The sequence below is a fragment of the Macaca fascicularis genome, chromosome 2 (genome assembly GCF_037993035.2).
Source record: "Macaca fascicularis isolate 582-1 chromosome 2, T2T-MFA8v1.1".
Lineage (NCBI taxonomy): Eukaryota > Metazoa > Chordata > Mammalia > Primates > Cercopithecidae > Macaca > Macaca fascicularis.
Window position 1 is genome coordinate 157884940 of NC_088376.1, and position 23130 is coordinate 157908069.

General features: G+C 41.8%; 1 protein-coding gene across 20 annotated transcripts in view; it reads left to right on the forward strand.

Moving 5' to 3' along the window:
* ZNF148 (zinc finger protein 148) overlaps nucleotides 1-23130 on the forward strand; it is a 142037-nt gene continuing 118907 nt past the window's right edge. For 7 of the 20 annotated variants that reach the window (XR_012431620.1, XR_010584635.2, XM_015446325.4 and 4 more), the window contains exon 1: nucleotides 1-210. The gene's annotated coding sequence lies outside the window, so the exon portion shown is untranslated. Of the gene's footprint in view, nucleotides 211-1008; nucleotides 1085-2157; nucleotides 2261-8788; nucleotides 8903-23130 lie in introns of all 20 variants that reach the window. The other 13 variants (XR_012431619.1, XM_074033260.1, XM_005547925.5 and 10 more) reach the window with 7 other exon arrangements.

The following is a 23130-nucleotide window of genomic DNA, read 5'->3' on the forward strand; positions in this document are numbered from 1 at the left end:
ACTGCTCTGGGAGGAGGAAGAGAAGGAGGAAGAGGAGGAGGAGGAGGAGGGGGAGGAAGAGGAGAAAGGCGCAGGGGTGGGAGCTGTTGCCGAAGCTGCCACAGCAAAAGTTCTCCCCCCTCCCCCCTTCCCCTCCTCTCAAGGCCCCTAGAAAGGTTGGAGCTGCCGCCGCCTGCAGTCGGTGACCGCGCGACTCGGCGCCCGCCCGCGGTAAAGCGCTCGGCCTGGCAGGCCCGGGCCCGGGGGAGGGCGGGGGAGGGGGAGGGGGCGGCGCGCGGGGGGAGCGCGCGGCGGTAACGGCCTGACCCCGGGGGGAGCGAGCCGTGGCGAGGCTGGGGGTGGCCAGGGGGCCGGCCGAGGCCGAGGGAAACGCTGGGGCTGGCCGGGGGACGTGAGGAAGCAGGGCGCGGAGGGTGGGTTGGGGGGTTGAGGAGGGATAAAGACGGGGGTGGCGGAGGCGAGAAGGCGGCCTCCGAGGCTGGAGGCGGGTGTCAGAGGTAGGGGAGGAGGTGGGATGTTTGCACGGGGAGGACAGAGGGTGCTGGGTGTGGGCGTGAAAAGGCTGGGGAGACACCAGGGCTCTGTCCACCGTGCCTGGTGCAGTGCTTTATGCACCGCAGGCCTCAGTCACTGTTGCTGCCGGCGTGTGCTCTTTGGGAGAAGGGAAGGGCAGGGGTTGGAGAAAAGGGAATGCTTGCAGGAAACGTAGTGGGAGTGCGAACAGGGAGAGGGGCCGGAGGAAAGATGCCGGAGAGGTGGAGGAATGCGGGGAGGTGGCTGTGGAGGAGTCTTGAGGATTCTGGGGGGTGTTCATTGTGCAGATACGTTAGGTATTTCATTATGGAAATAACTGAAGCGTTTCTCAGGGAAGGAAAGAAGGAGATAGGAGTTCCTGTGAATAGAAAGGATCGCGTTTGAAGCAAGAGGGAGTGCTAAATAGTAGAGAAGATGCAGGGAATGCATAATAGAATAGACAGATGTAGTATAATTAATAAATATTGGCCTAAGGACTGAAGAGTTATTCCAGATGGGCCGGGATGGCCTAGTTCCGAACCTGTGTGGGCTCTTCAGTAGATGACATCTGGTAAGTGTGGGTCTGGGCTGTGGTTGGGGTCACTGAGAATTAGATTTTAGTCTGTAGTTTGGTCTGTGACATTTTAGACGTGCACCAATGAATATGAGAACCTCTGAAGCAGACCTTGAGAAAGGGCCAGGCCTGTGGGGATTCCTTAGGCCATGGAGCTTCGATTTTAGAAAATTTGAAGTATTAACACTTAACGGAGGTTGGGTAAATACTATCCTGGCAATTAAAATTAATTGACTTGGTGGTTTTCTTCACTGCCCAGTTTATCTGGTCCAGGAAAATTGGTGCTATTCAGCCTGGATTGCAGTACACAAGATTATAATTAATGGTGGGGGGAATACATACACATGCTTGGTGGCTCTTCTTTGGATACTTCATTTGTAGCTCAAATTAGTTTAGTTGGCTGGATTGGTTCCATAAATCTGTGGCTGGTGGGAGATCTTCTGCCATTCACAGTTCCTGATGTGAACGGTGAGGGAGTTCTCCAGTGAAGAGAATACTCTCATTGAGGCATAGTGGTATTGAAGAAAACATATCAGCCAGCAAAGTGTGGGCCTGCAGAATGGAGGATCTAGAATATCTGTTTTGGTTTTAGGTTGCAAGGAGGTCAGGACTAGTTATCATAAGGTCTAGGGGAACCTAGGAGACTGGATGACTCTAGAGCCAGGTTGGAGGGAGGATTAGCATCTCTATATCAGGAAATGAACCAAGCTGTCTCTGGATTTGCTGAGCTCACACTAGCCCAGATTTCCAAGCGGGAACTCTGGGCTAGAACCATACTCTTAAAAACTACCTGAGTATTATTCACCTTTTATTAAGAAAAAACTATATATACGGCCGGGCGCAGTGGCTCACGCCTGTAATCCCAGCACTTTGGGAGGCCGAGGCGAGTGGATCACCTGAGGTCAGGAGTTTGAGACCAGCCTGGCCAACATGGTGAGGGTCTCAAACTCCTGACCTCAGGTGATCCGCCCGCCTCGGCCTCCCAAAATGCTGGGATTACAGGCGTGAGCCACCGCGCCCGGCCAGATTTACTCATTCTTTTTTTTTTTTTTTTTTTTTTTTTGAGACAGGGTTTCACTTTGTCCCCTAAGCTGGAGTGCGGTGGCTTGGATCATACCTCACTGCAGCCTTGACCTCCTGGGCTCAAGGGATCTTCCTACCTCAGCCTCTTGAGTAGGTAGAGCTATAGGCATGCATCACCATGCCCCGATAATTGTTTAGTTCTTTTGTAGAGATGAGGTCCCCCTATGTTGCCCGGGCTAGGCTCCAACTCCTGGCCTCAAGCAGTCCTTTTGTCTAGGTCTCCCAAGGTGCTATGGTTACAGGTGTGACACAGTGGCTTGGCTACTCATTCTTTTAAAGGACTTGCCCCCCTACCCCCCCCAACCCCTGAGTCTCGCTCTGTCACCCAGGCTGGGGTGCAGTGGCGTGATCTCAGCTCACTGCAACTTCTGCTTCTTGGATTAAAGCGATTCCCCTGCCTCAGCCTCCCGAGTAGCTGGGATTACAGGCATGCACCACCATGTCCAGCTAATTTTTGTATTTTTAGTAGAGATGGGGTTTCGCCTTGTTGGCCAGGCTGATGTCGAACTCTTAGCCTCAAATGTTCCTCCCACCTTGGCCTCTCAAAGTGCTGGGATTACAGGTGTGACCCACCATGCCTTTCTAGGGCTTTTTTTGTTTTTTTTAAACATAGTATGCTGTACTCAATTGTATTGTCATCATGGCATGAGAGGGCTAGTCTTCCTTCCCTTTTCTCTCACCAGCACTGTATATTATCTGTTCTTTTAATTTTTGTAAGCAGAATGCCCTTAAATATGTCATTATTGTCTTTTACCCTTTAAAATTTTTAAAAAAATTATTTATATTTTTTGAGACGGAGTTTCACTCTTGTTGCCTAGACTGGAGTACAGTGGCGTGATCTCGGCTCACTGCAACCTCCACCTCCCGGGTTCAAGCAATTCTTCTGCCTCAACCTCCCAAGTAGCTGGGACTAAAGGTGCCTGTCACCACCCCTGGCTAATTTTGTATTTTTAATAGAGATGGAGTTTCTCCATGTTGGTGAGGCTGGTCTCGAACTCCTGACCTCAGGTGATCCACTCGCCTCGGCCTCCCAAAGTGCTGGGATTACAGGCGTGAGCCACCGTGCCCAGCCTCTACCCTTTTATTATCAAATTGTTCTGAGGGAACTTATAATGAAAAACAGCCCCTGTCTCACCTGTCTATTGCAGTTCCACTTTACTGAGGCCACTACTTCTAAGCATTAATTTGTATTTCTTACCATGCTTTTTTCCATGTCTCCAAGTAATAGGCATATAATATTTCTTGATTTATCAAAATGACATTATCAGGGAATCAGAAGATGTCTACAAATGTGTCATTGACATTGTCCCCTTTCTCCTCCTTTCTGACCTTTGATGGTTATTTTAGTTACTTTATTCGATGTATTTATATTTTTAAATAATATGCTTAAACCTTGATTTTAGAGTCCAACAATCTTAGGCTGTATCTCTTGACTTCCCCATTATATTATAGGGATTTAGCCTAGATACGGCTCTCCTGAAGTAGAAGGAACATTGACAATTATACTAAAAATGCTGGATGAGATGATAAAGGGAAGTTTGGATGGACCTATGAGAAAGACCATGTTGTAGGAACCATCTTTGCAGCATAAGATTTGCTTGTTAGAGATGAAGAGGAGTTGCTTGACAATGATAGTTGTTCATCTTGGAATTAGCAGATTGCAGTATTCTTTGACAGTCTTCTGGAGAGTTTTAGTGTGGGAAATCTGGAAATGCATTAAAATGACCCTTGAATGTTATTTCTAGGCTTCTATGGCATTTTTTTTTTTTTGAGAGAGAGTCTTGCTGTCACTCAGGCTGGAGTGCAGTGGTGCAATCTCGGCTCACTGCAACCTCCGCCTCCTGGGTTCAAGCAATTCTCCTGCCTCAGCCTCCTGAATAGCTGGGACTACAGGTGCCCATCACCACACCTGGCTAATTTTTTGTCTTTTTAGTAGAGACAGGGTTTCACCTTAGATGGTCTTGATCTCCTGACCTCATAATCTGCCTGCCTTGGCCTCCCAAAATGTTGGGATTACAGGCATGAACCACTTCGCCCTGCCCCCCCCCTTTTTTTTTTTTTTTTGAGACAGGGTCTCACTTTGTCACCCAGGTTGAAGTGCAGTGGCGTGATCTCAGCTCACTGCAGCCTCCACCTGGGCTCAAGCAATCCTCTTACCTCAGCCCCACAAGTAGCTGGGAATACAGGTGTGTGCCTCCACTCTCGGCTAATTTTTTTGTATTTTTTATAGAGACGGGGTTTCGTCGTGTTGCCCAGACTGGTCTTGAGCTCTAGAGCAGAGACTTCCTCTAGTCTCTAGGGAAACTCACAGCAGGTTGATTCTTGGGCTCAAGCGATCTGCTTGCCTCAGCCTCCCAAAGTGCTAGGATTACAGGCGTGAGCCACAGTGCCCGGCCACAATTCTTACGTTTTTATTTTTAGCGGGGGATGGATTGGCATGGACATGTATTTTTTGGGGGATGTGGTAGGGAGAGATGGGGAAATGTGGTAAGAGGAGGATGAGGAAGAGGAACAGGGTTTGATGGAGATGGTGATACATTTTGAGGAGGCTGAAGAAAAGGTAAAGAATTTTAAGGGGATTTGGATATAGTTAATGTGAAGGAGGTTTACCTTATGGTGATGAGACTAAAATTTTTGTCAATTTTAAGGAAATTAGCATGTTTAAGTCACTAATATGTTGGGAATGTGGTAGGAAGAAACTATACTGGGCTCGATCTCATATGTTAGGATAGAGTCATAAATTATTCGTGTTTTTGAAATTTGTGTATGAGGTGCAAATCACTGTGGTGGATATTCGGAGAATAAATATTGCTCCACTTCTTTTTGGGAGTCTAAGTAATGGCACCTCTTGAGAGTTTTCCTTACTTTCAGTGGCAACAGTATTCACAAGTAGTTTATGTATTGCTAAATTTTGTATTTGTGACAGTTATTCTCTTTGTTTTGCAAATGGTACATTGTAACCTGTTCTAGAGCAGAGACTTCCTATAGTCTCTAGGGAAACTCACAGCAGGTTGATTCTTAAGTGCTTAATAAATACCTGTTGAATGACTGATAGAAAGTAGTGTTCACTGTTAGCGATAATAGTGGGATTGTATGAAATTGCTGAGTACTGCGCGGGTATTGTAGACAAAATTGTGTGTGTGTGTGTTTGACAGCGTACAGGACAAAAGGGATATCTGACTGGAGAGGACCTTTAGATTTAAGGGAAGAAGATGGAATGGATTAGAATGGAATTGCAACAGTTCTGTAACAACTTCGAAGAGGTGGGACCGGGGGGTCTCTTCTAAATTTGAGGCTAGTTTAATCTGGAGTAAAATCTGGTCTGTAGCAGGGTGCTGGTATAATTTAGACTTTTTTATACCTCAGACATAAATGACTGTTTTAGGACTGTCTGATTTAATTCTTTTTTAGAAGAGTAAAAATAACATAAGCTTCTTCTCTCAAGGAAGTTATAGTATTCACAATTTTTTTGTTTTTGAGATGGGGTCTTGCTCTGTCGCCCAGCCTGGGGAGCAGTGGTGTGATCTCAGCTCACTGCAGCCTCTGCCTCCTGGGTTCAAACAATTCTCCTGCCTCAGCCTCCCAAGTAGCCGAGATTACAGGAGCGTGCCACCATGCCTGGCTAATTTTTGTATTTTTGGTAGAGGTGGGATTTCACCATGTTGGCCAGGCTGGTCTTGAACTCCTGACTTCAGGTGATCATCCTACCTTGGCCTCCCAAAGTAGTATTTACATTCTTTTGAGAGAGAAAGACAGTTGTGAAATAATTCAGTAATGGTACAAGATTTCAGAAAGTTGATTTTTAAAAACAAATATCAAAATTATATCTCTGGATAAGAATTTTTATATTTTGGTGGTCATTTTCAGTAGCAGTGTTCAGAATGTTTTTAGAACGCCTTTCCTGAATTAACTTCTGAGTACAGTTCTATACAATTTCCCTATTTATTGAGTACCTATTGTGTGCTGTTGGGGGAAGGGGTCTATAAAGGTAAGAGAAACATGGTCCTTGTCCGCTAGGAGGTCATAATCCCTCTGAGAGGCACACCTTTTTTTTTTTTTTTTTTCCTGAGACTGCAATATTCTTTGTCTTCTGGAGAGTTTTAGTGTGGGAAATCTGGAAATCTGTTAAAATGACACTAAAATGTTTCCAGGCTTCTATGGCTTTTTTTTTTTTTTGAGGCAGGATCTCACTGTTACTCAGGCTGGAGTCCAGTGGCGCGATCTTGGCTCACTGCAACCTCCATCTCCTGAGTTCAGCTGGTTCTCGTGCCTCAGCCTACCAACTAGTTGGGACTAGAGGCACACACCACCACTCCTGGCTAATTTTTGTATTTTTAGTAGAGACACGGTTTCACCATGTTGGCCAGGCTGGTCTTGAACTCCTGGCCTCAGGTGATCCACCCGCCTTAGCCTCCCAAAGCACTGGGATTACAGGTGTGAGGCACTGCACCCAGCCCAAGAGGCACACTTTTGTTGTTTGTTTGTTTTTTGAGATGGAGCCTTTCTGTCACCCAGGCTGGAGTGCAGTGGCGCCATCTTGGCTCACTGCAAGCTCTGCCTTCCAGGTTCAAGCGATTCTCCTGCCTCAGTCTCCGAGTAGCTGGGACTACAGGCATGCACTACCACTCCTGGCAATTTTTTGTATTTTTTAGTAGAGATGGGATTTCACCATGTTGACCAGACTGGTGTCCAACTCCTGGCCTCAAGTGATCCACCCACCTTGGCCTCTCAAAGTGCTGCGATTTCAGGCATGAGTTGCCGCCCCAGGCCAAGGGGCACACTTTTAAATAATACATGGTATAATCTTATTCTGAATGGTCTCATTGATGACGGAACTTTTTACTTTGAAATTTTGATTTTTAGAAATGCTGAAGGTTAGTCAATTTCAAATAGAGTGAATAAAGAATAGTTTTGCCTTAAATTCAGTTAATCACAGAAATGGGAATAATTTTCTTGGTTGACTTATTAGCTGATTTCGAAAACACTCCCAAGGAGGAAGTTGGGAATATTTTGAACAGGGGTGATAGCTTCACATGTAGTTAGTTAGGCACTACATAAATGTTGGTTGAGTGCATCAGCTGGTTGGATGGATGGAGTGAATAAATGAGTAAGTGGTAGCCTTCCAAAGTAACTTATTTTAAAGAGGACCATACTGATTTGAATATGTAAATAAATTCTTTTTAAAAAATTCATTTTTCTCAGATGAAATAAATTCTGAGGATATTTGTTAATAATTTTATTACCTTGAGCAAGATAGTTTAAGTTCACAAATGAGTTTTACAGACAGTAAGTGCTGTAGGAGTTCAGGGAAGGGAGAAATGAACATTGGCTAAGGTTTGGTGAAATGATTTAAGTGAACCATACTTTAGCTTGATATTTGAAAAGATTCCTTAGGGATCTCAGAGAGGAACTAAATGACTCCAAATTTCTCTTGCAGCCCTAAAGTGAACCTAGAGTCTGGATCTATTTTTGTCTGAATGCTTTCTGCCTGTTTCGTTTTAGCTACTCCTACTGGTTTGTTCCTTTCAGATTCACATTTGTTTGGTAGATGTTGAGCCCCCTGAAACAACTGTGGGGTCTGTTTTCCATCTTTGTATAGTGTAACTTTTAGTTGTTCTTTTATGAGCCTGTACACCACAAATTACTTGGCCTTCATGAGAGAAGAGCATGAGTCAACTTGGCCCTGTTATCCTGGCATTTTCCTGCATGCTTTTCTGAAAGCTGCTTTCTGAATTACGGAATAGAATAGACAGAAGTGAGGGCATGTGTCCAGTAGACACAAGCTTGTTGAATGAATGAATGAATGAATGAATGAATGAGATATTTGAAATAATTTAGATCTGAATTGTCTATATGTTTTATGTTTCTTTTTAATTTATTCATAACCTACCTTTTTCTACAAAGGACTTAATGGGGCTGCCAGACTATACGCACTAGCAGTGAATTGAGATAATTCAAGAAGTCTGGTTAAAGAGATGGTGAAGAAAAGAAAAATCTGTTTAAAGAATATAGATCAATGTGTATGGATGTTAGAGAACTAGGAATAAGGTAGAAGATGAGCAGATGGGGAAGGAAAAGTGGTATCTGATAGAAAGGGTGATTCTGAAGGAAGGAAAAGATTACTGAAATATGACAAGCTATGTTTGGAGGAAAGCATGAGAAGATGGAAGGTAAAGAGGATTATTTGAGAAGGCTGTTCTGAGGAGGAAGATAGTAAGGCTATTTGAAGGATAAGAGTCAACAGAAGGTTGGAATATAGTAGAATCTATTAAATTATGTTGATTTGTAACTGGGGGTTTCAGAAAATAATGGAATGAGTCTTCTTTAATAGATAATGCACATTTGTTATATGCAAAAGCATATAATGCTTTGCTGTCAGGAATAAATCTTTTGGGATTTATATTCTGGTAGGGCAGCTGGGCTTGTGCACAAATACCTGTACTGTAATCACAAATATATCTATGAGTCACAAATATACCAAATATTACTGAATTTAAAAGACAGAAAATGCATTTGATTAGGAGAAAACCTGAGACATCATTTTAATGGCATAAAAGTGGAATTTTAGCTAGTCTTTGAAGGGATTGATAAGATTCTTTTTTTTTTTTTTTTTTTAAGTTTTGGATTGATAGGATTTTGATTTGCAAAGATTACTGAAAGAGAGCATTCCTGCCTGAGAGATTAGCATAAGCAAAGCTGTGGAGGTGAGAAGCCCAGGAGATGTGGGGAATGGTAAGTTAGGTTTAAATTTTTAAACTATGACCTGTAGTAAGAAATACATGTCACATTTCCATCTAATATATGCATGTGTGAATGTTTTTGTGTGGGTAAAACAAAAAGTTTCATAATACAGTAACTGTCCTTACAATGGTAGATGCAGTTGGATGTTGTCTATTTTGTTTGACTAAAAAGAAAAAAAGCTGGCCAAGGGGGAAGAAAAAAAAAGCTGATTGTTCCTCATTAAACTGATTTCATGACTGACAAAATAATTGATCACAATCTATAGTTTGGAACACATAGAGTTCATGAATAAGGTATAATACAAGGTAGGAGAGTCAGTTGGGGGTGGGTTGAAAATGGATGGCCTTGAAAGCTAAGCTAAGTAGTTTGTATTTGATATGATGTAGTGTTGTGCTTGGTAAGCAAACAGAAGCTGGGGTTTAGTCTTGGCTCTTCTGTTTACCCACTGTATGATTATGGAGAATTATTTCCTTTCTGAGTTTCCATTTTCTCATCAAATTGATAATCATACTTTCCTGGCAAGGGTTATGGCGAGGATGTGAGAATTAAAGTATGTTAACATAGGATTAAAGTATGTTAGCATACATCATTAGTGTATAACTGTTGAACTTTTCTGAGTAGAGAATTGAGCCAAGGACTGTATATTAGATAGCTTCACCTGGCTGTAGCTATACCTTACTGGATAGATTGTGGGTAATGTGGTGGTAGAGTAAGATTGTATGTGAAAAGACCAGTTAGGAAAAAAAAGCCCAGTTAGGTGGCTACTGGAGAAATTAAGAAGGGCTTGAATTAGTTTGATAGCAGTAAGATTAGAATATGGGAGTGGAATGCAATTGGAGGTAGGGAAGAGGGGAAGATGACTAGAAATGCACTATTTATTTATTTATTATTAATGAATGAACGAACATCAGGCTCTTGATCTGTTGCCCAGGCTGGAGTGCAGTTATGTGAACACGGCAGCTCACTGCAGCCTCTACCTCATGGGCTCAAGTGATCCTCTTGCCTCAGCCTTCTGAGTACCTGGGACCACAGGCATGTGCCACCACGCCTGGCTAATTTTTAATATTTTTTGTAGAGATGTGGTCTCACCATGTTGCCTGGGCTGATCTCAAATTCTTGGGCTCCAGTGATCCCCTCCCTTGGCTTTCCGAAGTGTTGGAATTACAGGTGTGAGCCACCATGCCTGGCTGACTGGAAATTTAGAGTTGTAGAGATACTCAAATGGCAGCAGCTGAAATTGGGTTATATTTTTGGGTAGTTTAGTGGAGTACATTAGAGTAGAGTTTCAGTTTCTTTCATGTAGTAGGTGCTCAATTATTTGTTGAATGACAGAAACTAAATATGTGAACTGTGGGATGAATTGTGAGTAGAAGCAGTGATGGGTGGATATGAGAAGGAGGGTAAGACTGAAGGATACTTTGATGGACTGCCAGAATTAATTCATTCAGGGAATATTTTTATATTTACTGTGTGCAAGGTTCTATGGTAGGGAGTGTGAAGGATACATGTTTATATATGACACAGTCTGTGTGCTTCAGGAATTTATCCAGGGACAAAATATACACATCCGTCTATGACACAAGTACTATGGCAGGTTTGTTCAGGGTTGGCTTTGTGGAGAAATTAGTGGTATAGCTTAGACCTTGAGGGATAAATAAGATAATAGGCAAAATGGTGAGGGTTGGCCTTCCTAGAAGAAGGAGTGATATGAGTGACAGTGAGCAGAGTTCAGGGTATGTTTAGGGGTTGGTGGTCTAGATTAGCTATAATTTAGGGTTCATGTTGAGGAATGGAGGGAAATAAAACTGGAAAGTAGGCAGACTATCTCAAAATTCAGGCTAACTTGGATTTTGAAAATTTATTGAGATACATACAGTAAAGTGCTCCAATCTTAAGGGTACTTAGGTATAAATTTATGTAGCCACCACCCAGTTCAATATACAGGACATTTCCAACTTCCAGAAGGATGCCTCATGTGCCATTTCCAAGCTGATATCTCATCCAACCAAAAATAACTATTATTCTGACTTTTGTCATACCAGAGTAGTGTTGTGTGTTTTTGAATTTTGTATAAGTGGAACCCAATTTCTGTGTCTAGTTTCTTTTTCTCAAGGAGCATGTCTGTGAGTTTTATCCATGTTATGTTAGGCAGTTGTTTATTCTTTTTCATTGCTGTGTGATATTCCATCATATGAATATACCACAGTAGATTTATCTATTCCATGATTATTGGATGGTTTCAAGTTTTTTGAAGTCTGAGGATTTTTTTTTTTTTTTGGAGGCAGAGTCTCACTCTGTCACCCAGGCTGGAGTGGTGCGATGTCTGCTCACTGCAACCTCTGCCTTCTGGGTTCAAGCAATTCTGCTGCCTCAGCCACCTGAGTAACCAGGATTACAGGCACGTGACCCCACGCCCAGCTAATGTTTGCATTTTTAGTAGAGACAGGGTTTTGCCGTATTGACCAGGCTGGTCTCAAACTCCTCACCTCAAGTGATCTGCCCACCTCGGTCTCACAGAATGCTGGGATTACAGGCATGAGCCACCATTCCCGGCTGAAGTCTGAGGAGTTTTAACTTAAGTGAGTATGCAGTGGAGAACTGTTGTTGATTTTTGAATGGGTAAGTAAGAGAATATTTAAGAATACTAATCTAGTGACCTTTCTTTTTTTGTAATGAAGAGAACCTGGTGGCTGGGAGACAAAGTTAGGAAAAAGTGTGAAGTAGGCTGGACACAGTGGCTCACGCCTGTAATCTCAGCATTTTGGGAGGCTGAGGAGGGCAGATTGCTTGAGCTCAGGAGTTTGAGACCAACCTGGGCAACATGGCGAAACCTTCTCTCTACAAAGATAAAAAAAAATTAGCCGGGCGTGGTGTTACATACCTGTAGTTCCAGCTGCATGGGAGGCTGAGGCAGGAGGATCGCTTGAACCCAGGAGGCAGAGGTTTCAGTAAGCCGAAATCTACACTCCAGCCTGGGTGACAGAAGGAGACCCTGTCTCAAAACAAAAACAAAAACAAACCCAAAGTGAAGTATTGAGGATGTAAGTTGGGCCGTCATAGTGGGAATAAAAGGAGAGGGATAGATATAAGAAATACCTCAAAGAAAGAATGGGAAGGTTTGATGGCAGATAGGCTTTTGGGAAACAGCAGAGAAAAAAGAAAACTGAAGAAAAGCTCTAGGGCTTTTAATCTGGGTGACTGAGATTGATGGTGCCATTAGTAGAAATTATTAGATCACTTAGCAGAACTGTTTTGGGGTTTTAAGACACATTGACCTGTGTATGAGGCATCAGTACTGGATTGGAGCTAAGAAAAGAAGTCCAATATAGAGTTGGGAATACATACATAGAGTTGATAATTGCAGCTACTAATTCTGGATTGAGTTAGGGCACTGACGGTTATGAAATTATTTGGACTGATAATTGAAGTGTTAATTGAAGTAATAGTTGAAGAATCTAGTTAAAAAGAAATCATTATATATTCCAATTCTAGTTAAAAAGAAATTATTATGTATTCTAATTCCTCGGGAGTAAATTGGATTGTAGGAGAGGGTGAAGGTTTAAAGATTATTTTGGGTAGCTGGGGGAAGATAGCCATATGAAGAATGAAAATGTAGAAACAGTGGTGAGGGATGAGACCCTTAGTAGCTAAGAATTATAGGGGGCTCCAGGTCAGAACTTGGGAAGATATCCACAATTTGGACTAGGAAGAGCAGCAGTGATTTCAGATAGAAGAAACAACCAGAGACATCAGAGTAGAATCATGTGCTACAGTGACATAAAGCAAGGTGGATAGCTCAAGTGTCATTGCCAAAAAGAGGGTAAGGACTGGCTGAGCATAGTGGCTCATACCTATTATTTCAGCACTTTGGGAGGCTGAGGTGGGCATATTGCTTGAGCTCAGGAGTTTGAGACCATCCTGGGCAACATGATGAAACCTCGTCTCTACAAAACATAATAAACTTTGCTGGGTGTGGTGGCTTGCGCTTGTAGTCCCAGCTACTTGGGGGGCTGAGGTGGGAGGATCACTTGAGCCTGGGAGGTGGAGGTTGCAGTGAGCTGGTATCGCACCACTGCACTCCAGCCTGGGTGACAGAGTGAGAGCCCGTCTCAAAAAGAGCAGTTCAGAGACCAGAGTGCATGGGGATTTACTGAGTGGGTTGGAAGAATATGGAAGCAATAAATACAGGAATTGAATAAAGAAGTTTAGTTTGAGAAGGAAGAACAACAACTCTTATTCTAAAACTGGAGGCAAGAAGTAACAGATGGGTGGAGATATAACATTTTAGAAACTGTGAAGAGGATTTGATTACAGGTGGAGAAGGTGTGATTTGAGGGAGTTTTATAGAAGGGTTTGAGTATTTGATGGGATTAGGGATTTAAATATGAAAATGATTTGGATTAGTCAATGAGATGGAGAGTTGTATTTAGAATAAATGTGTTGTGGAAGATTTCATAGCTTTCTGGTGGTGCTTAACACCCAGTGCGTGGGTGTGGAGGAAACAGATGGTGAGGATTGTCTATCACTGGGGAGATGCATAGTGAGAATAATGGAAGGTCATGATATTCTGGAGAGGACAGTGTTAAAATGACTGTTGGACAGGTTTAAGTTATATAGGGAGACAATACAGCCAAGTGGAGGTAAAGAGCAGGTCTACAACTAGAATATAAAGTGGTTGTGGATAAAGAAAAGGGGAGTGGTCTCTGAAGTTATAATCCTAGTGGATTGTAAATTTTTTTTTCTTTCAGACAGGGTCTCACTCTGTCACCCAGGCTGCAGTACAGCGGCATCAGCTCACTGCAGCATCTGCCTCCCGGGTTCAAGTGATTCTCCTGCCTCAGCCTCCCTAGTAGCTGGGATTACAGTCATGAGCCACCATGTCCGGCTAATTTTCTGTATTTTTAATGGAGACAGGGTTTCACCATGTTGCCCAGGCTGGTGTTGAACTCCTGACCTCAAGTGATCCACCTGCTTTGGCCTCCCAAAGTGTTGGGATTACAGGCCACCACACCTGGCCTAGCACTTTTCAATTGATGACTCTGTTTTCAGTTTCTTTGTGGCTAGCTGAAGTGCAGATGAAGGTTTTAGGAGTTTTTGAAGGTCAGGGTGTAGAAAGTTCTTCAGCATCTTTGTTGAAATCATTGAGAATAATGTCTGAATTTGGGACCGAGTAGAATTGAAGTCATTGGGTAGGGAAAATAGGAGGATATTCTGGAAGTTGGTAGATGTTTCAGAAGGAATGGTTTTAGTGAGTAATGTGACTCCCAAGCGATTTTTTAGTGATAGGATAACAGGGAGTGGCCCTGGGGAGCAAGAAGCAGCAAGTCATTTTTTATCAAGCTGAAGGAGTAGGAGAATGATATAGCTAGTCATGAGAGAAGCAGATTGTCCAGAAAAAGCCAGGTAAGATGAGACAGATGGTCACAATAATTGGGCAAGAGTTGATAGTGATTGGAATCGTTGAGCCATGAGAATTGAGAAAAATAGCTAGATTTGTTACATTTACCAGTTCTCTTATTTTTTTTTTTTTTTCTTTTTGAGACAGGGTCTTCTCTGTTACCCAGGCTAGAGTGCAGTGGTCCAGTCATGGCTCACTCCAGCCTTGCCTCCTGGGCTGAAGCAATTCTCCTGCCTCAGCCTCCTGAGTAGTTGGGATTACGTATGTGTACCACCATATCCGACTTTTCTTTTATATATATATACATTTTTTTTTTTCTTAATTTTTAAATTTTTATTTATTTATTTTTTTTAAAGAGATGTGGTCTTCCTGTGTTGCCCAGGCTGGTCTTAAACTTCTGGTCTCAAGTGATCTTCCCTCCTTGGCCTCCCAACAATTTGTTTATAAAATAAATAATACTTGCAAAATCATAACCATTCATTTGTAATATACTTATATGAATTTAGCTGAAAGATATTTGTGGGTTAGAAATGAGACATTGGAAACAAAAGATGAGGTGGAGGTGTATTAAAGATAAAGTAAGCCGAATGTGATGGCTCACACCTGTAATCCCAGCGATTTGGGAGGCAGGAGCAGGAAGATCACTTGAACTCAGGAGTTCGAGACCAGCCTGGGCAACATAGGGAAACCCTGTCTCTACATAAAAATAAAAAATTAGCTGGGTATGGTGGTGCACACCTGTAGTTGCGGTTACTCAGGAGGCTGAGGTGGGAGAATCACTTGAGCCCTGAAAGTCAAGGCTTCAATGAGCCATGATTGAAACACTGCACTCAGTCTGGGCAACAGAGTGAGACCCTTTCTAAAAAAAGAGAAAAGATTAAGGTAAAAGACAAAAGATGTTCTATTGTTGGGTGACAGTAGAACATGGACAAGCTGATAGGATCTAGTAAATAGATGGACTGGAAATGAATGAGAAGGTTGAAGTTGTAGGCATAAGAGAGGAGGGAGTAGCTTGCAGCAGAGAAAATATGGAGAGAACATATGGAAAGGGGTTTAAACAGGCCATGGTTTGTAGGGGTGAGGATATTGACAAGCATCATTAAGTGTAATATTTTTATTAAACTGGGAAGTAGGGAACCCTCATATTCCCTGGGCTTTTGCAGCCCAGGTCCAATTGTGCCAGCTGCACGAGTGGGACTGTGCTGGCGGTGCATTCAGCAGCTGGTGGAGCAGCGGCGTGGAGCTGCGTGGTGGCGGGTGGGCTGCCGCCCGCCTGGGTCCGTGTGCTCTTGGCCCATAGCAGGGCAGGCAGGTGGGCGCTCCCTGAAGTGAGCAGGAAATAACTGATGTCAGGAACCTATTCTTTCTCTGTGCAAATAAGAACAGTCTATGCCACCCATGATAAAAAGGTGGCAGTATGTCATGCCAGCTTTTAAAAAAATATTGTCAATGATAGAGACCTTGAGATCTCTATTTGTGTGCTTCAAATCCACATCATGTTTTCTGTTGGCAAAAACTTGCATAGGTATAGAGATTCGGGTAAAATGTGGAAGAATGGGGCACATGGTAAGAATGAGATGTCCTAAGGGAACTAAAGTGGACTCTACTTTCTTTTTTGTCTATAATAACTTTAATAATCCTGAAGTGCTGGGATTATAGACATAAGCCACTGTGCATGGCCCCTATCAGAGTTTTTGATGTTCATGGTTCAGAGAGAGAGAGCGCATGTTTAATGTAGAAACATGAAATGGCAGTAAGAAAAATATGACAAGGCACAAAATATGTAGTATTGGTGTTCCATCCTAGTGTAGCTTTGCTTCAGGATTAGTTCCAGGATTTAGCCCTGGACTTTCATCACTTTCTTCCTGCCTTAACTTCTACATCTGTTTAGCCACCGAATATAATAATGAAAGATCTCTGGAGACTCAGAGTGTTGAAGGCCTGAAGAGGGCCCAGGGTTCTCACTTTGCTCAACTCATGAAACTTGGCTGTACCATCATGTAGCAGCCCTGCCTCATTCAGTCTAGAGTTGTTTTTAGGACATGCCTCATACTGGACCTTGTTGAGGGAGAGCATATTCTGAATATTTGGGTGGATTGTGTGGGTTAGGCAAATGATGAGTATCTTAAAGAAGGTGATGGGAAGGATTATAGTAGACATGGAGAGAAGTGTGTTTTAAATGATAACTATATTAATTCAACATAGATAAATGTCTTCACAATACAGGGGTTTGACCTTTGAACATCTGGGGTGGCATGGAGAAGTTTCCCTGTAAAATTGAGAAGAGCCAGTATCCAAGAGATTAGAATGAAGTGCACGCTTGGTGTTCTGCAGGCCCCTGTATATTTGTGCTTGTCATATGTACACACCTGTATATGTAGATACATATAATATTAGAATTTATTTGATTAGATTATATAATTAGTCTTAAGGGAAGTGGGACTACTAGTCCAACTAGTTTTGAGTTATGAATGATTTAAATGAATTGTTACAGAATATTTGGAAAGATCGTTTTCAAGGTTTTGGGGACAGGCCTAGGAAATAGATTTTTCTGTAACTGTGGGGGCTTCTGGAATAGATGCACAAACTTTGATGGTAGTTTGGGGCAAATTTGTGTAAGTTGGAGAGTGTTAGCTTCGAAGAAATGAGAACAGACAATAAAAATGCAGTGTTTGAGAAAGTTATTTATGAATCGATTTGGTAGGAGCTGATAAAAATTATAAAAGTTGTGGAGAGATTTTGAATAGCTAAGTGGGAGATATAATGGAAGTGATTTATGAAGCTTTTCTTTTTCTTTTTCTTTTTTGAGATGGCATCTTGCTCTGTTGCCCAGAGTGGAGTGCAGTGAGGAGATCATGCCTCACTGCAACCTTTGCCTTTTGGGTTCAAGTGATTCTCCTGCCTCAGCCTCCTGAATAACTGGTATTACAGGTACCCACCACCACACCCGGCTAATTTTTTGTATTTGTAGTAAAGATGAGGTTTCATCATTTTGGATAGGCTGGTCTCGAACTCCTGACTTCAAGTGATCCACTCACCTCAGCCTCCCAAAGTCCTGGGATTACAGGCGTGAGTTCCCGCGCCTGTTGATTTATGAAGCTTGTTACTACAAGTATTAGAAAAGTAAAATGGAAAGATGGTTTACAGAAGATTTCTTTTGGGAACAATACAAAACAGCAAGGCAAGGAAAAACTAAAATGAATAAATTACGGTGTGGAAAAGTTAGAGAGTAAGAGGAAGGATTAAGGCAGAGTCTACTGAAAGATTTCTTACTGTCAGGCTGTGTGATAATACAAAGCTGTGTTCTGTGGTGCTTTGTTGGATACTATTGATAACTGGTTCTTTAAGGAAAGGGATTTAAACAGGCCATGGTTTGTAGGGGTGAGGATGTTGACAAGCATCATTAAATGTAATATTTTTATTAAAGAAACTTGGAAGTAGGGAGCCCTGATATTCCCTGGGCTTTTGCAACCCGGGCCCTATTGGGCCAGCTTCGCGGGCGGGACTGTGCTGGCTGTGCGCTTGGCGGCTGTGGAGCAGCGGCGTGGAGCTGCGTGGTGGCGGGTGGGCTGCCGCCCAGCTGGGTCTGTGCGCTCTGGGCCCGTGGATGGGCGAGTGGGCGCTCCCTGAAGTAAGCAGGCCCTGGGGCGGGAAGGACGGGCTTTGCCCACCGTCTGGTGAACCCTGCACGCGTTCTTTTGGGGTGTGTTTGTGTGTCCCGCGCGAGTGTGCCCTGCGCGAGTGTGCCCGTGTGCGAGTGTGCCCGTGTGCAGGGAGCAGCACCTTCCATGACTTCCTTTTGTGTGTACGTGCATGCGTGCGTGTATTTGTGCGCGTGCGCCCATCTGCAGAGAGGAGGCGGAGGGGCGCGGAGAAGGTGGCGCACTTGGGGCCTCGGCGGGGGCGGGGACGGGGACGTCTGCGGCGGCCAGACCTCCCAGACACCGCGCCTGCTGGGTCTGCCCCGCTGGCGCAGTCAGGGCTCCTTCCCTCAGCGGGATGGGAAACTCTGTGAGTGGCTTCTCTGCAGCCACTAACAAGTGTACGCCAGATAGTGGGGACGGGGAGGGGGCAGCCGAAGGCTGATAATGGACACCCGGTTTTCCTCTTACTCCTCTTTTATAAATCTTCTGTTGAACTGCATTGTGTTTACAGTTTCATGTCTGTGAAAAGTTCAGCAGGTAACTTGCTTTACTAGACAGCTTTTTACTGGGTATTAAGAGCAAAAAATGTACACCTGTATCCTTATATTTAAAACCCCTGCCTGTCTAGTGATAAGAGCAATCCTAAGGCCTTTCCAGAATTGGGCTGGGGGGCAAACTTTTGCTCTCCAGACTTTGTGAAACACCTTTTATGATGCCAGGAAAGAACTACTTGTGCAGTAGACTGAAAGCTAGAGTTGGAAATGCAAAAGTTGAAGCTCTTTCCAACAGCTTGAATTCAAAACAGCTTTTTGTTTTACATAATAATTGTGATTTGTTGAGTTTACATGAAGAATTTTGCAAAATTAGGCATGGTGTGATTAAAAAAGAGCGTTTCTTAATTTTATAGAGGGCAGTGGTAAAGGCACCACTCAGTTTGGAAATTTCAAGGATGTTAAAATGTTGCTATAAATAAAATCCTATTCAGATTTTTAGATTTAATAAATCTAAAAATATGTTTGCAGTTGTCCTTTGGGTGCAGGAGCGAGTCCTGGGTTTCTCTGTGCTTGTTTCTGGGCAGATTTTCAGTATTGTTAGCATGATACAGGTATAGAACCTTAACCTGACTGAATAATTTGCTTGAGATTACCAGTCTGTTTTAGAGCTGGGAATAGACTCTGGGTTTCTCATGCCCAGTCTGGTGACCAATCCAAGAATAGACTAAGGAAACTGGGTATTTGTCTGTTTGGTGGAAAATATGGCTGAGCCAAAAAGTGAACGTGTGAACGTTTACTTTTCTGTTATAACATTTAAATGTAATTTCTCCCCACTGGATTTTTTTGGCCTTTCTTTAAAAACAGAGGACTTGAGGATATTCCACAGTGTTACTTCTAGTGAGATTCATACCACATTTACATTTTATTACAACAGGTAGATGCTTACGGTATTTAACTGGGGGAAGATATGTTTTTCATGCGAGTGTTCTCAGTGGTTAGAATAGGGAGTAACTTTAGCACTTTTAGCCTCCTTGAAATGCTGAGAGGAATTAAGTTAATGTCGTTAATCTCTGTTAAAAACCTTTGGACCTCTTTATTGAGGATTCTCTACAAGGCATGGATGGAATACCTACGGATTTCCCCATAGCTTATATACTTTTATTCTCATTGTTACTGCATTAGCCACACAATAATATTTAATTGTTTTCACTAGGCCTCATACAAGAGGGTACCTTTTTTTAGTATGTGAGTTGCAATTTTTTTTTTTAGAGACTGGGGTCTCACTGTGTTGAGCAGGCTGGTCTCAAACTCCTGGCCTCAAGCTATCCTCCTGCCTTGGCGTCCCAAAGTGCTGGGATTACAAGTGTGAGCCACTGTGCCCAGCCTGACCTTTTGTTTTGCTGGAAAACATTCCTATCCTTTCTTATGCCTTTCCTCCTATATTACAAAACAAAAACAGTCTTCTTCCTTTTTCCCTTCTCCAAAAAACCCTGGACATTTTTAATCGAATGCAATAGTTCTCAAACCAGAGGTGATTTTGTGGAATGTCTGGGGACATTTTTGTTCAGCATGCTGGGGGGGTTCCACTGGCATCTAGTGGGTAGATAAACCTCCTACAATGCATGTGACAGTCCCCATGATAAAGAAATTATCCAGTGCAAAATGTCAGTAGTGCTGATGTTGACAAAACCCTGATCTGATGTATTGAGAATAACATTCTCCCAAATGGTTTAAACCTGTGAAAGTTATTTGTAATGTAATTGATACTGCTATATCATGTATATTATAAATCTTTTTCCAATGTTGTCATTAGAATGATCATGGGTCAAAGGTTATGAAGTATATATTAGAACATTAGAACACAGGATTGTGGAGCTGGAAGGTTAACAAGTATAACTCCTTCAGTGTGTAGATGAAGAAATTGAGTTTTGGAGAGATAGTGACTTACCCAAGGTTGGACAGATAATGCAGAGCTCAGGTGTCTTTTTACTTCTACTTCTTAGTTTAAATCATTGCTGAGGGAAAGGGTGTGGCATCACTTTTGCTTCATACAGATAAATTTAATCAAATTACAATTTTAAATAATCGCGTTGTGAGAAATACTCTCTTTCAATGAATTACTTTTTCAGATTCACACATATTTTTGAATTCTTCAGCATGGTATTGTTACCACTATAAACTTTTCAGTGGCTGCTTTTTAAGAAAATGTCTGAAAAATTTAAAAAGACTACATACACTTTTTAAAACAAAACAGTTAAAGTTAGCTTAGGCAAAATTTTGAATGCAAACTCAACCAGAATTACTGAAACATCTTAGGATATCTTGAACTTGACACATTTGTTCTGTTGTGTGAGGATCACTAAAGTGGTGAATTATTGTGCTGATTGTAAATGTGTTATAGCAAGGCCCCTAAGTTAATTTTAGAAAAAGATACTGAAACCTTCAGGTGAAATGTAATTGGGGAAATATTAATTGGATATTTAGATGAAATATTTTCAGATTGCTTAAGCAGTGTATTGTCAGAAGAAGTATCAATGGGGTTCTTTTTTAAATTAATTTTTTAAAAAATTGGGCAACACTTAATTCCATAAGATAGAATAAGTGTTCCCTCAATGGGGTTCTTTTATATTTAATTTTTTTTCCTAAAAAAAAAAAAAAGCAAAAAAAGTGAACTAAGTTTTCCAGGCTCTGCATGTCTGAGTGTGATTTGTATGGCCCCAGAAGCAGTGGACATCTCCAAAAAGACAATAAGAGCAAAGATTTCCTTAAAAATTTATATTCAACATTTAAATTTTTTAAAATTTTGAAATTTAAAATTTAAATTTTATGTAAAAAATTTATTTAATAGAAAAAACTTAAAATGCATATTAGCATAAAGAAAAATGGAATCAAGAGAAACTGCTTTTAATATGGCTTTCTTATATTTCTATTAACCTTTTATTATGGAAAAACTGAATGAAAAATAGAATATTATGAACTCTCATATAGCAATTAATGGCTAAGCTTATGTCATCTATACCTCCACCTTACCCCTCTCTCCTCTCTCTTTTTTAGTTTTTATATAGAGATGGGGTCTTGCTGTATTGCCCAGGCTGTTCCAAACTCCTAGGCTCACATGATCTTCCCGCCTTGGCCTCCCAAAGTGCTGGGATTGCAAGCATGAACCACTGAACCTGGCCTCACATGTTAATTTTTTTTTTTTTTTAAACTTTATTCTGGGCCATGCACAGTGGCTCATGCCTGTAATCCTTACAGTATGGGAGACCAAGGCAGGTGAATCTCTTGAACTCGGAGTTCAAGAACAGCCTGGGAAATATGGCGAAACGGTAGAATTAGTACAGAGTCCTGTGTACCCTTCACCTAGACATCTTAATAAAGTTCTAGTAAGACATCAAAACTAGGAAATTGGCATTGGTATATTACTGCTAACCACACTACAGAATTTGTCATTTTCACTGTTTTTTAACCCTGCACTCATTTTTGTGTGTTCACAGTTCTAGCAGTTTTATCCCATATATAAATTCATGTAACTACCACCAAGACCAAGGTCCAGAACTATTGCATCATCACAAAGGAAACTCCTCTTGCTATCCCTTTATATTCCCATCCCATTCCAACACTCCTTGTACCCTGGCAAATTGTTTACTATCCATAGTTTCGTTCTTTCCAGAATGACGTACTTTGTTTATGTATGTATGCTTTGTATACATACTTTGTTTAGCCATTCACTTGTTGAAGAACTTTTAGTATGTTGCAGTATTTTGTTATTATGAATAAAGAGGTTATGAACATTTGTGTACAGGGTTTTTTGTAAACAAAAGTTTTCGTTTCTCTGAGGTAAGTGCCCAAAAGTGGGATTGCTGGGTTGTATGGCAAGTACATGTTTAGTTACTTAAGAAACTTCCAAACTGTCCAAAAATCAGTTGAACATACTTGTGTTGGTCTGTTTTGGGGTTCTCTGTTCTCTTCCATTGATATGTGTGTCTGTCTTCCCTCCAGTACCACGCTGTCTTGATTATTATGGCTTTATAGTAAGTCTTATTGAGTAGAGTGCCTCCTCTCACTTCATTCTTCTCTGTCAAGATTGTTTTAGCTCCTCTGGTTTTGTTGCCTTTCCATATACATTTTAGAATAATCACATTTGTATCTACACAAAAATCTTGCTGGGAGTTTGATAGGAATTGAATAAACCTATAGTTGAATTCGAGAAGATTTTTTTTTTTTTATTGTATAGAGGTCCTTCAGTCCATGACCACAGGATAGTTCTCCATTTACTTAGATCTTCCATATTATTTTTGAAGCAAATTCCAGCCATCATATAGTTTTTCTTAAACAGTGTTATTGAGGTATAACTTGTATACCATACAATTCACCCACTTAAGCTGTACAGTTCAGTTGTTTTCAGCGTATTTACACAGTCGTACAGCCATCACCATAATCAATTTTAGAACATTTTCATCACCCTAAAAAGAAACTACCCATTAGCAGTCAATTTCCATTCCCTGTTCCTCCCGGTCCCTGGCAACTACTAGTCTACTTTCAGTCTCTAGGACTTTGCCTGGACATTTCATATGAATGGAATCGTAAAGTAGATGGTCTTTTATGTCTGGCGTCTTTTACTTAGTGTAATGTTACATGATGTAGCATGTGTCAGCAGTTGATTCCTTTTTATTGCTGAATAGT